Genomic DNA, 11866 nt, shown 5'->3' with positions numbered 1-11866 from the left:
AAAAAAAAAAAAAAAGAATGGCCCTTGATTCTCTATTGAAAGGTACCTGGTAACTTTGTAAGCCTCACCTCCAGGGCTTTGAAAGCACCACAGGCAAACCAAGTCCAACTCTTCCTCCTTCCAACACCCTTTCCTCCAAAGTAAGCCAGGCTTTATCTCACTGGCACCTCAACACCTTTCTCTCCTATGTTGGGATCTACTGATCTAGCATCAACTACCAGGAGTCCTTAAATTTTAAGGTACCCAAGAATTCATCCAGCTAATATATCTGAATGCCCTGTATCTGCCAGGATGTGTCTGGGTGCTTGGAGTACATGAGTGAACAGAGCAAAGACTTGAACCTTGTAAAAAGCTTATTCTAATGAAGGACACATCAATGGAAAAAGACAGTAAATAGTAAATCATTTAGAATGTTAGAAGAAAGTAAGTGCTATGGAAAACAGAAAAAGGTAAAACAAAGCAAGGTGAACTGGGCTGGATTACAGCAAAGTACAACTGAATCAGCTTCCCAAAGCAATGGATACAGCGCAGTACAGGCGAGCTAAGCCCTAAGAACCTGCACCTCAGCAGTCACTCTATTGCAAAGCCACGCTGTGGGGGGGGTCTCAATCGTTTCAGCAAACAAACAGCTTACAATAACTGCTGGCACGTTGTGTTGCTTTTGTTTGGTTTTGTGCTAAAGAATGTATGTGCAGTTCTAGGTATGCAAACAGTTAAGGAACATTAAATTAATTTTATTAATTTACTGGAGTTCTTTTCTTCTTAATTTAAATTTTAATAAATCATTTTATTGGGAGCTCTTATAACAATCCATACATAAATTGTATCAAGCACATTTGTACTTATGTTGCCATCACCATTTCCAAATAATTTCCTACTTGAGCCCTTGGTTGTCAGCTCCGCTCTTTTCCCCTCCCTCCGCCAACCCCCCCACCTTGAAAATTTACAAATTATTTTAATTTTCATATTTTACACCGTCCACTGTCTCCCATCACCGTTTCTATTGTTCACCCCCATGTGTGTGTATTGGGGGGGGGGTTGTACATCCATCATTGCGATTAGTTCCCTTTCTCTCCCCACCTTCCCTCTACCCTCATAGTATCACTACTCTCATTACTAGTCCTTGTGGGGTTTGTCTGTCCTGGATTCTGTGTGTCCAGAGCTCATACCTGTACCAGTGTACATGCTCTGGTCTAGCCAGATTGGGGGTCATGAGAGTGGGGGGAAGAAGCCTTAAAGAACTAAAGGAATGTTGCGTGTTTCTTCTGTGCTATACTGCACCCTGGCTGGCTTGTCCCTTCCTTGTGATCCTTCTGTGAGGGGATGTCCAATTGTCTAAAGATGGGCTTTGGGTCTCCATTCAGAACCCCCTCAATCACATTGAAATGGTTGTTTGTTTTGGGTCTTCTGATGCCTGATACCTGATCTCATGGACACCTCGTGATCACACAGGATGGTGTGCCTCCCTCATGTGGGCTGTCCTGCTTCCCTGCTAGATGGCCACTTGTTTACCTTCAAGCCTTTAAGATCCCAGACTCTATTAATAGCGGGGCACCATCAGCTTTCTTCATATTAGCTTACGCATCCATTTTGTCTTCAGCGATCTTTGTCGGAAATGTGAGAAGCACAGAATGCCAGGTTATTAGAACAGTGTTCTTGTGTTGAAAGAGGACTTGAGTAGAGGCCCAATGTCCATCTGCTACCTTAATACTTAACCTATAAATATATGTAGGTAGACCTATATCCCTATTGTTATATATTAACATATTTACAAATGTACATGCCTATGTTTATTCTTCCATAATGTATTTTGCCTCCTAGTTCTTGCCTCTGTTTCCTATTACTTTCCTCCTGTCCCACTATCATGTTCGACTTTTATTTGGCTCTCTGTACTTGCACTTAATCTCACCCCACCAGGCTTTCTATGCAGAACTCTTGTTCCCTTATCCCTGGGTTTATTGTTGTCGTCACCCCCACCCCCCATATTCCTCTTTTCTTAAGGGGGAAAAAAGAAAGAATATCTCCAAGGAAGTTTGTTAAGAAAGCAAAGTGCAACTTCCTGGAAGATGGTACCCATGTAGAATCATCTGCTAAGTTCTGATATCAAGTTTTGGACACTCACATAACTGTGCTTCATGGTGTAGTTCCTTGTTAAAAAATGGTCACCAATATGCTTATCTTTCCTTTTCATTTTAACAGAAACAGTAACTTAAGTTCTTCAATGTGTTCTTTTGTACTCTACATGAATCACCTCAAATTTGCCAATCTGAAATAAAACTCAATGTATTTTCTCTCAAAAAAAGGGAAAGCAACATGCAGGGGGCGGATAAAAATAAAGCAAAGGCAGAATGAGGTTTATAGTAAACTACAGTGGATGTGTGTGATTTGAGGGAATAGAAAACATTAAGAACAGATATTTGTCTTTTCACACTGTGATACCACAAGGACAGAGAGGAAATTAATAAAAGGTAGTTAACTAGTAGGACATGAGGGTATACACGTGGGTGGGTATGAGACTGGACCATGGGAATGCATGGCTTTTTCAAAGCTAAGTTAAATGTTTTCAGAAGATTATGTATTACTAAACTTACTCCATTTTTTTGGTAGGGAGGGAGAAGTGGTTTGGCACAGCCTTGGACTGATAATGGTGATTCCTTCTCCTTTCCCTTGTCCGTTCCTGTCAAATGGAATGAGGATTAACTGGCCTTGCTCTCAGCTACAGTTAGGCCTAGTTCACAGATGTAGCACCTCGCTTGAACCCAAACTCTCTATACATTCCAACTCACAGGAAATACAGAGTAGTGTTTTCATGGAGGAAAATTTGGTAATTTCAAATGTGCATGCCCTTTGATCTAGTAATCTATCTAAAGTTTATTTTGTGGAAGTTATTAGACTAGAAACAATGATCTGCACAATGTGCTCATGACATATATACCGTATATACTCATGTATAAGCCGAGTTTTCCAGCACATTTTTAATGCAGTTTTTGTGGTAAAAATTAGATGCCTCGGCTGATATTCGGGTAGGCTTATGCTCAAGTATATATGGGATATATAATTTTACAATAAAAAATTATAAGCACCTACTTTCCATAAATAGATAAATTTCAAATAATGCATCTCTTCAGTGGAATATATGCAGCTGTTCAATAGGATAAATGCATTGCTTTGAAAAGGCATTCATTATGAATTGTTGTGAGAGTTGTAAAAGCCCCCAATAAAATGATTTATTAAAAAAACATATTCATTATATATTAATAAAAAGGAGTCTTGGAGATCATATGTCAAACAGTGAAGATTAAGATTTGAGTATGAATTTTTTTATTTTATTTTCATACATTAGTGATCATACATCGTAACAAATCTATGAACTAGCCTTGTTTTGCCATTCTACCATATAGTGTGTATTTTTTTTTTTTTAACTGTGCAACCCACTTCAGTGCCTTAAGCCTACCAGGTAAAGCCAGGCAATGGTTCGGGGTGACAGTTTGCTTTGGCATGGGACACTGTGAGAGGCCCATGGGATCGGACCTGCCACAAATCCAAACCCATGCACGATATAGTGTGTATTTATTATCTCAGGCCAGCTACCTTTTAGTGGCTCAAGTTTTATGCTCTGGTTACCACCTGAGTTGCATGTCCCCAAATGTGAGTTGAAATCTTACCCCCTGTGCCTGTGGTGTAACCCTGTTGAAAATAGGGGGTTTTTGGTAATGTAACTCAGACCATACCCATCCAAGATGGTGGGTTCTAAATCTAATCTACCATCTGAGTTAGACACAGAGCAGATTAGACACAGATATGCAAACCAAAGAAGGCTAAAGAGAGATGCTGCTTTGGACAGCTTTCAGAATTGTGAGAAAATGTTCTCTAAAGTGTGCCCCACCTCACCCCTGACTTAGTTGCGGTATTTCTGTTACAGTAGCACTAGGAAAGGACCTCTGGTGGCGTAGGAAGTTACACGTTGGGCTGCTGACCACAAGGTCGCTACTTTGAAACCACCAGTCACTCTGCAAGAGAAAGACGAGAATTTTTACTGCCATAAAGATTTCCAGCCTGGGAAAGCAAATGTTTTGAGAATGATGATGGCAACAAATGTACAAATGTGCTTGACACAGTGGATGGATGTATGGATTGTGATAAGAGTTGTACGAGCCCCAAGAGTTGTTTTAAAAAACAAAACAAAAATAAGAAGAACAAAAGCAAAACAAAAAAAATATTTCCAGCCTGGGTAAACCAGAGGGGTAATTCTACTCAGTACTATAGGAAGCGATAAGTCAGAACCCACTCAATGGCAGTGAGTCTGGCTTCTGAACACTAGAAAATGAAGATATATCAATGAGCGGCTGAGAGAGAGAAAGTGTGTGTGTGTGTGTGCGCGCGCGTGCGCAAGAGCACACCTTATCTACATCATCACAGGGCTATTCTAAGAATGAGGCAAAACTTATAAAAACACTCCGTAAATTCGAATTTGCTATACAGGGAGCCTTATAAAAGTTAGTGGAAAAATTCCATTCTCTCTCAATTCCAGTTTTCCATGAACTTTCTGATGACCACCACCACTCTGCAAAAGAAAGATGTAGCAGCTGTACTGTACTCTGTACTATACGGTCACTATGAATCAGAGTAAATTTGATAGCAGTGGGTTTGTATTTGGTTTTCTTTCCCTTTCTGAACCAGAACTAAGTAGCTCAATACGGTCTCTCGGCAACTTAGAAAATGTCACGTTTTACTCAGTGGAACTCCATCAGTGGCTTTTTTTACTCCTGAATCAGAACCATTAAGCTTAGTTACTAGTAAGTCATGAAATTACATTGATGCAATTACTACTTCTATTCAGCATTTTCCCTCCCCCTATATTTTGTACTAACTCCTAAATACATTAACCTCAGTCACAACCTCAACCTTCTCTCAATTTGATCTAAATTTTTACATCAAATTTATCTTAAATTTACCTCCCCTTCCCTTTCAACTTTAAAATTTCTCAAAACCGCTTTCATTTTTACCTCTCTCCCCAGATGAACATTTCCTCTTACATGGCTAACCCCCAACTCTTCCCTAGAACTTTAGGGTGTTACTTCAGAGTAGATGACATCCTTACCTGCAATGCCATTTTGCCGGCTGCATTTCTGTACACCATTGTATAGAATTATATAATACAGCCGATGTCAGAGTTCTTGAAACTCCTTTTGGGTCACTATAAATCAGACTCAACTTGATGGCAGTGGGTTTTCTTACTCTCTGTCATGTTTGTTCTGAGCCATAACCAAGTAGTTCAACAGGGTCACTTAGCAACCTAGAAAAACTCTTGTCACCTGCATAGCTCCATCAACTGATTTCTTCACTCCTGAACCAGGGCTGAAGACTATGTCAGATTCCTTGAAACTCCTTTTGGGTTCTGTGAAGAACTGTAGTTCTAATAAGAACTGTATGCACCTGTTCAAATGTAAGCCCTTTCCCCCATATCAAACTAACACACGTAAGCAGGAATTCAGGCTCAAAACAGAACAACAACCAAATAACCCATAAGCTTCCCCTACTGGTCCTTATTTCTGGCAATAGACTATTTAACTCTCGCAGGCAACACCTCATGCCAGTCATTCTTCACTTCTCAACCACCAGTCAGTTCTGTCGAACCGCCCTTCACAGCCCTCCATCACCTTGCTCCTGGATTACTATACCGGGTTACTGAACAGTAAATTAACTCCTCTCTCATCACTAGTCTCTGCTTCCTATAATCTAATCTACACAGTACTTGTCACATTAATCTTCCTAATGTAATGTTTTATTACTTGAACTTTCAATCAATTCTTATACTGCATACAAGGCTAATTCCAAACCACATTAACAGGGAGTTAATTTAAGGCATTCAGTCATCGTTCCTCCCCACCTCTTCAACCATGTCCTCTCATAGCATTCCCCAAGAGGAACTGCTCCATTCTTGACACTGATTCCCCACCTTCACAAAGGTAATGTGAAGATCTGTCTCAAAGCCTTTCCTCATATCCTTCCTTTGAATACTTCTCTCTCTTACTTCCCTCCGCCCCTTTTATGTGTTATTGATTTCCTTAGGTTCCTGCTAAAGCAGCAGTTCTCAACCTGGGGGTCACCTAACACCATATTTCCGACGGTCTTAGGAACCAAGACACTGCTCACATGCAGATACTCCCACATACGGGATTCACCACAACATGAGGAATTATATTAAAGGTTTGTGGCATTAGGGTAGTTGAAAACCACTATGCTAAAGGCTAATAAGCACTGTATTCAACTGTTCAGATGTACATACAAATTCATACCGGCCCAAAGAACTGCCTGTATTTTATGACCATTCCTTCCTCTAATCCTAGTACTTAATGCCTATAGAGGCCCGAAATATGTGTCCTGGTGGTACCGTAAGGTAAGCAATGGTCTGTTTGCTAACTGTAAGGATGAGTTCAAAACCATCAGCTACTACTCAGGAAAAAGATGAGGTGACCAGCTCCTGTAAATTGTACAGGCTGAGGAAGTACTGTTTATACTTGTGTATAAGCCCAGTTTTCCAGCACATTTTTAATGCCGTTTCTGTGGTAAAATTAGGTGCCTCGGCTGATATTCGGGTCAGCTTTTTAAAAAAAATCATTTTATTGGGGGCTCATACAACTCACAATCCATGCATCCATCCATTGTATCAAGCACATTTGTCAACTTGTTGCTATCATCATTCTCAAAACATTTGCTTTCTGCTTGAGCCCTTGGTTTCAGCTGCTCATTTTCCCCCCTCCCTCTCCGCTCCCCCCTCAGGTCAGTTTACACTCGAGTATATATGGTATATTGCTATGAATGAGAATTGACTGGACAGTTTAGTTTTTGGTTGTTGTGTTTTTTTTAATCCCACTAAATTGACATTAACATATGCTATACTGTATTGTTATTATACAACATTCCACTGGGGAGGAAGGAGTAGAAGTGCTCCTAGCTCCAAATTAAGATTGCAAAGCACACTTGAAAGCAAAGAACATCTACCTTACTTCTCTTTCCAGCTCTGGGGCCTACCACTGATTGACAAGAACTTCTATGTATGTTTACAACAGTAAGGTCCCAGATGCTTTCTCAGACAGCTACCTAAAAGATACCTCCCCCTCCTCCTCCATTTCCTAAACACAGAGAGAACACACTAACCCCTGAGGTGGTCTGGAGGGATGACTCCTAGAATCACACACACCAGCTGAGTCATGGCTTATAGGAATCACCTTGATAACAAAATAAATGTTCGTGAGGTATTTTTTTAAGATAATGATTTTTTTAAAAATGATTACTACAATATTATCTTACAATAGGGTCATAATGAGTCAGAATTGACTCAATAGTAGTGAATATGCTGCTCCTTAGAAGTGAGGAGGGCTCCCCTCAAGTACTTTGGATATGTTACTAGGTCCCTGGAAAGGGACATCATGCTTGGTAGAGTAGAGATTCAGTGAGAAATAGGAAGACCCTCAGTAAGTGGCTACAACAATGGGCTCGAAGTTAACAATTGTGAGGATGGTGCAGGGCCAGGCAGTTTCCTTCTATTGTACATGGGGTGGCTAGAAGTCAGAACCCACCTGACAACACTTAACAGCAGTTGCACTGTCACAAGTGAGAATCAACTCCACAGGAACTACCACCAGTATTACTGTCTCCACACACTGACAAAGGCACCCTCGGCCGTAGTGGTTACAGACTGGTCCGCCAATCAAAAGGCTGGCAGTCTGAAACCACCAGCTGCTTCACAAGAGAAAGATGAGGCTTTCTACTCCTGTAAAAACTTAATAGTCTCTAAAACCAACAGGGGCAATTCTACCCTGTCCTATAGGGTCACTGAGTCAGAATAGATTTGATGGCAGTACGTTGTTTTTGCCTTTGGGGAGTGCATGTGAGGGGGTGGCTATATGTTTACAGATACAAATCAATGTGCTTACTACTAACCAAAAGATTGGTGATTTGAGTCCACAGAAATACCTAGTCATCTTTTCCCCAAAAGTCAGCCATTGAAAACTCTATATGGCAGTGGTTCTCAACCTAATGCCAGGACCCTTTAATACAGTTCCTCATGTTGTCCCCCCACCCTCACCATAAAATTATTTTTGTTGCTACTTTACAACTGTAATTTTGCTAGTTATGAATCAGGCGACCCCTGTGAAAGGGTCTTTTGACCCCCCCCAAAGGGGTAGAAACCCACAGATTGCGAACCGCTGCCCGATGAGCACAGTTCTACTCTAACACATGAAGTTGCCATGAGATTGGGTTTTTTAAAATAATTTTATTGGGGGTTCTTAGAGCTCTGATCACAACCCATACATACATACATACATACATTATGTCAAACACATTTGTACAGAAGTTGCCTTCATCATTTTCAAAGCATTCTCTTTCTACTTGAGCCCTTGGTATCAGCTCATTTCCTCCCTCCCTCCCCCTCCCTCCCTCATGAACCCTTCATAATTTATAAATTATTTTCTTCATGTCTTATACTGTCCAATGTCTCCCTTCACCCACTTTTCTGTTGTCTGTCCCCCCGGGAGGGGGTTTTATGTAGATCATTGTAATTGGTTCCCCCTTTCTCCCCCCACCTTCCTTTACCCTCCTGGTATCGCCACTCTCATTATTGGTCCTGAGGGTTTTATCTGTCCTGGATTCCCTGTGTTTCCAGCTCTTATCTGTACCTGTTGTACATGCTCTGGTGTAGCCAGATTTGTAAGGTAGAATTGAGGTCATAATAGTGTGGGGGGCGGGGGAAGAAGCATTAAAGAGCTAGAGGACAGTTGGATGTTTCATCAGTGCCCCACGAGTTCTAACCCACTAAACAGCAACATTTTTGCCTTATGTGCTTATATATTCAGGAAGCAGCCCACAATGGCTTCAGGTCTCTTTCTTAGCTTAAAAGTAATAGCTCAGAAACATCTGAATTCTTTTCTCTGAGTCTCACCATCTAGTGTACTGTCCACACAAGCTAAATTATTTCTGATCATTCACAAATATCACATTACGCCTAACACTTGAGGATCATATTCTCAAGGATATTCCTGTAATTGGATTAATATTTCATTTTCCAAGAGCTCAACATAATGTAGGAGCCTAATGAAGGACACAGTGACTGAGGTAGTTAATTGTGCCAATCTGGCCGATAAACACATGTGGGGTTAATGGAACACCTTTGGAGTTCTCTGGTCTCTTGCTTTGTGATGGTCAGACCAGGGTGTAGCAGCCTTTGCCAGTTCCCTGCTTCAACTGGCAAGCCTCACTTCCTGCAAGACATCCCCAAGGGGAAGCCACATGGACCTACCCCGATGCAGCCCTGGGTGCTGGAACAGTCGTGTGGAGACCCCTGCCAGCGCTGAGATGCTTATACATCCACTGACTCGGCTTTCCTCACGCAGTCGGCATCATTGCGTGTGTTTAGTGAGATGGAGGAGAACTTTGTGGATTGGTGTCGGACATATGGACTAATGTTGGACGTGTGGTCTTGAGCAGCACTGGGTTGGGATGTTTTCTTGATGTACACTTAACCTTTATATAAACTCTCTCTTATACATGAATTTCTGTGGGTTTGTTTCTCTAATGTATGCAGACTAACACGGTGACAATTTCGCCTATATTTAATCATTCATAAAACTGCAAACAATACTGAACCTAAGACTGTTATTAGGTGCCACTGAGTCAGATCCAAATCCTAACAACCCAATGTAAAACAGAGCAAAACACTGTTCTCATGCTGGAGCCCATTGCTGCAGCCACTTTATCCATCTACCCAGTCTAGGGCCTTCCTCTTTTTCACCGCCCCTCTACTGTACCAAGCAGGATGTCTTTCTCCGGGGACTGGTCTTTTCTGATTACAAAGCACATGAGATGAAGTCTTGTCATCCTTGCTTGTAAGAAGCATTCTTGGCTGTATTTCTTTCTAAGATAAGATTTGTTTGTTCCTTTGGCAGTCCGTGGTACCTTCAACATTCTTTACTAGGATTAATAACCATAAAGGGGGCATACTGTTTATTTACATTTACTAAAAGTACCTATCATCCTTAGTTTTCTTACCTGTAGGCTCATATCCCCCAATCTCCCTGAAACTTTTTTTAAAGGTCATTGTCTTTTGGCCAATAGAACTCTCTTTCCCCTTAAAGGATGTGATGAATAGCTCGTAGTTTCACCGTTATAATACATTCCTGGCCAAGACTGGCAGGCGGCACCTCTCACTGTATGTTTCCATGGAAAAGGCTCATATTGAGAAGTTACAGGTTCACTGGCTCTTGTCACTTACTCTCTATTCAATTCTGACTCGGGGTGACCCTGTTTGTGTACAGTAAAACTACTCCAGTGAGTTTGCTTTTTTTATTTATTTAGTTTTCCAGTGAGTTTTCAAGGCTGTGACCTACCTTTCAGAAACAAATCAATCTCGTAGTCTTTTATCTGAAACTCTTGTGGAAGTGTTTAAAGAGCCAACTTCTCAGTTAGAAGCTGGGCTGCATAGCAGATTGAACTACTCACTATAATGTTTGATAGACTCACTAAAGAAAATTGAGCATTTTTCTCTCCATAGCAATGTTATATAATACTGACTTCGACCCATCTTAAAACTTTTTTCATTACAAATTTGAAGTTTTACAAAGCAAATCCGTTTTCCATTCAATTCATACACATTTTGCTTCATTCACTGATTATAATCCCCACAATATAACATCACTCACTCTACTTTCTCCGTTTCCTCCCTCTATTCCTCCTTCCTTTCTTAACCTTCCTGCTTACCTCTTAACCCTTCCCTTCCCTCTTTCCTTTTTTAAAACTCAAGATATTTTCATTTTGGGTTTAATAAGTGGTTTAAACTACTGAATATAAAATGATCTGAATGGAAACCCTCCACCTAATTTCACAATTTAAAAACTGTTATAAACAAACAAATATTTTTATGTTTACGGGCTCCTTCTTTCTTAACCCTTCCTGAACTTTGTCAAGGTAGATTCATCTGTTAGATACATTTGCCTTTTGAGCAATCTCTTTAAAGTATAAGTTCTGTCTAAAAAGGTGACCACAAACAAGTTAAAGGTACTATATTAGTAATTTTTAAAAACTTGCCACAAAGTACAGCCCCAGATGAGTTCACTGGTAAATTCCACCAATATCTGAAGAATATCAACCCTTCACAAACTTCACAAAAACAGGAGGGAACACTGGTAGCTAAAAAACATTTGAGTTACTACCCCGTGCCCAAACCAGTCAAATATGAGGAAGCTTCAAAAAGTTCATGGACAAATTCCATTATTTCTCAATTCCATTTTTCCATGAACTTTTTGAAGAACCATCATAGATCACAAGAAAATTACAAATTAATATATATTTATTTTTAAGAGAAGCTTCTCATTGTGAATTAGGTAGAAGGGCTTACCTTTCAGAGTATATATTTTTTTATTCAACAACTGATGAAACCTTCCAAGAGCTTGTCCCATGGGGGGCCCCACCCCCCAACACCTTTCACTAAGGTGACCAGATTTAAAGCGGGACACCATTGACCATGGGGCGGGGGTGGGGTGGGGGTTCTTGATAAAAAATTTGGTCTATATGGACCAAATAGACCATTCCCTAGCTTGTGCATTCTTTCCAAAAAACGGGACTTTTTTAAAACGCCAAAAGCGGGACGTCTGGTCACCTTACCTTTCACCCTCCGTCTCCTAGGATTTATCTTCTCCTACACCCAAGTTAAACAGCCAGCTGTATATCCCCTCTAGCCTATGGCTTCCTTTCCCTCCCAGTCCTGGCAACCTTCAAAGTCTGTTTCTTTTGTTATGAAAACCTTTATCCTGGCCTTTTCTTTTCTAACAGTGGTCTCATACAATACAGTGAACCCTCGTTTATC

The 11866-nt window shown here is 40.7% G+C and overlaps 1 protein-coding gene and 1 non-coding gene across 2 annotated transcripts in view; both read right to left on the bottom strand.

Moving 5' to 3' along the window:
• PPM1G (protein phosphatase, Mg2+/Mn2+ dependent 1G) overlaps positions 1-11866 on the bottom strand; it is a 29803-nt gene that overhangs the window by 7820 nt on the left and 10117 nt on the right. The window lies entirely within an intron of this gene.
• LOC115870923 lies at positions 3421-3554 on the bottom strand. The gene has a single exon (XR_004047001.1). It is a non-coding gene; the product is annotated as a small nucleolar RNA SNORA42/SNORA80 family (small nucleolar RNA).

Source organism: Echinops telfairi, unplaced genomic scaffold (assembly GCF_000313985.2).
Source record: "Echinops telfairi isolate 266 unplaced genomic scaffold, ASM31398v2 ScPeMD7_2573;HRSCAF=3158, whole genome shotgun sequence".
NCBI classification, from domain to species: Eukaryota; Metazoa; Chordata; class Mammalia; order Afrosoricida; family Tenrecidae; genus Echinops; species Echinops telfairi.
This window is presented reverse-complemented; position numbering and strand designations above follow the sequence as displayed.